Below are 3,032 nucleotides of genomic sequence, written 5' to 3'. Positions count from 1 at the left end.
AACTCACAGAGATCTGCCTGTCTCTGCTTCTTGAGTGCTTGGTTTAAAGGTATGCGCCACTATTCCTGGCTTTCATTTTCCTTTTGTTATTGACTTTAAGTTTCATATTGTGTTTGCAAAAAATAGTTAATATGATACAAAAATTTCTCAATTTTTGATTTCTGAGCACTAACTTTGTAGTCTAATATGTTATCTATTATGAAGAATGTTTTTATATTTTGTATTATATATATTGAACTAGTAAGTCATTTTGATCTAAGGCATAGTTCAAGTCTGTTGCTTCCTTGTTCACTTTCCATCTACACAATATTCATTATGGATAGTGAGGTATTGATATCCACTTTTATCAGCATGTTGCTAATATTTGCTTTTTGTATATTCTGTTTTGTTTGTATTTATATATACAACTGTGACAAGCTGTTATTCTATTTTTTGAGCTCTTGCCACAGTTGCTATTTTACTATTTATTTATTTATTTATTTATTTATTTATTATTTCAAATGTGAATATAGCTGCTCTTGTAATTTTTTATTTCCTATCTTCAGGAATACCTTTGACATCTCTTTACTTTTAGCCCATGATATAAACACTCATTTTTTCTTTTTTATGTATTATAATCTATTCTGATTAGATCCTAATTGTTACCCCTCTCTTGTATCTTTCTGTTCCCACTTTACCTTCCTCCCCTAGACTGCTGACATAAGGAGACCTCCTCCCCAACCCTATGACCACAGCCTATCAGGTCCCATCTGGATAGCCTGTTTCCCCTTACTCTGTGTGCTTGCAGGGTCTCCCCACCAATTGGAAGTGATCAAATTGAGGACACCAGAGTTCATGTCAGAGTCAGTCCCCGCTCTCCCCACAGCTGTGGAGAATGAGCTGTGCATTGGCTAGATCTGACCAGGGCTCTAGGTTCTCTGCATGCAATGTTCTTGGTTGGTGCATCAGCTTGTGCAGGCTCCCTGGGTCCAGATCCACTGGCCTAGATACTGATAAAGGTTTAAATTTAAAATGAGATTTTTACCCATTTTGCCACATTAATGTCTTTTGTTTGATAATTTGTTTTATGTATACTTAAACCAATGATTGATAAGTAGGATCACACTATTGAAATTTTTGTTTGTTTGTTTCTGGTTGTTTTGAGCGTTTTTCCCCTCCTTCTCTGTGGTTTGAGGATTTTATTTAATGGTATAATTTGATTAACTTCCCTTTCTCTTTTTTTTTTTTTTTTTTTTACTAGAGATTCTTGCTCTGTAACTATTAGGGGCTTATATTAAAAAATTAATGTGTTCAATTCTCTGGTTTTGAATGATGGTAGGTTAATTCCAATCATATAAACATAGAATATTTTACTGGCATATTGAATTGTATTTCTGTATAGTTCTCAGAACTTCCTTAAACAATTATTCTTAATTCTTTGTTGCATAATTTGTAGGTCTCAGTTGGGAGGGGAAAAACTGATTGAAAATTCACTGTATTATTTTTGTCAGCTTATAAGTCTTTAATTTTCTTTTAATATTTTGCTTATTTTGTATTTGTAAAAGATATCGCCACCTATTCACTGGCTTTGAGAAGCACTATCAGCAATTTGACCAGGAAGGTATTTTGAGGTCTTCACACATTTTCTAAGGCTGTTCCCACTCTACAACCTTTCTTCTGTTTTGGAGTAAAAATTGTATACCTTCTTTTGGTCCCACAAAAATATGACATGTATTTAGAATCTCTTTTTGGTTTTTCTAGGACAACATCCTGAAATGCTTTTTTCAACCACACAGAGTCAAGTCAGCTATTGGCACAAGACATTTGCCTCTAGAGGTGTACTCACGAATATGAGCAATGATAGGTGAGTTACATGGAATGTTTAGATGTTTCGAATGCCAGCTAAGGACAAACATCCCAATTTACTCACAAGAAGGCTTACTGGGTCCACAGAACAGAAAACTCTTTCCTTATGTTTTCTTGTCTTAGCCTTACCCAAACTCTCAACCATACCAATCACCTTAATGTTCTAGGTAGAATGGGGGAAGGATGAGTGAGTCTCTTTAACAGCATCCTGGACCAATGCAGTAGCCAGGTGCTCGTTCAGTTGGTTTTCTTTTGAGAGAAGGCACAGATTTGTAGGTCGCATTTGGTACTGAGCTGTGCTGCCATGGGGATAGATGACATAGACAATGGGGAAATTTTTTTTCTCTTGCTTGTTCCAAAGGTGTTGGAATTTGTCTGTAAGATTCCTGGACTTGCATAAAAATACTTTAATGTGGTGGCAGTTGTCAAAATCAGTGTTTCTGTGGGAAACATTGTTAGACAATTCTCTCACCTTACTGATGTCACTCCTAAAAAAGTCTGTTTTCTTGGCTGATTTAGTCCTTATTGGCAAGCTCTCCGGTGCCCAGTGGAGAGTACAGTGCTTGCTAGGTGCTAAAAAGCCTCTTTGCTTGGCTGGTAGAAAACTTAATGTCTTCTGTGCATTCTGCTAATTATTTAACTTATATCATCCTGGCTTATCAAACAGCACTGGTCTATAGCCATAGACTACAGGGGGAAGCACTCTTTGTGTTTTTTTCCCTCACAAGCTATCTCAGAAAATGGATATTTTTCTGTCTTCAATGTGGTGCATCACTGCAGTTCTGCTTGGATTTCATGGTCACTGCACTGTGGTCCAGAAAAATGGCTGTACATAGAAAATCAGGGTTCATTTCATTGGTTTCTATTTAGACACCAAATTCACTGCTTCCTGTTGTTCAGTGTCTGAAAAATTATCCTAATAATTTTCACTCTTTAATCTTTGAGAAAACAAACATTAATAGTTCAGTTGTCAGATGTACTTTCTAATAAGGTTAGGAGGTCACGTCACTTGATTCCCATCTCTTTGCATAAAAAAAAATCAACGTTCAACCACTAGTTCTGTACACCTTATAAAGTCTTTTTCTTGAAGTGAAAACTCTCAAAAGCACGAGGAATTTGGCTCTGTATACCTGTACTACTGTTTCCTACTGTATGTTTGCAGGGTAGTATTCTTAGTATATTCATTT

The sequence above is a fragment of the Acomys russatus genome, chromosome X (assembly GCF_903995435.1).
Source record: "Acomys russatus chromosome X, mAcoRus1.1, whole genome shotgun sequence".
NCBI classification, from domain to species: domain Eukaryota; kingdom Metazoa; phylum Chordata; class Mammalia; order Rodentia; family Muridae; genus Acomys; species Acomys russatus.
Note: the sequence above shows the minus strand (reverse complement) of the source record.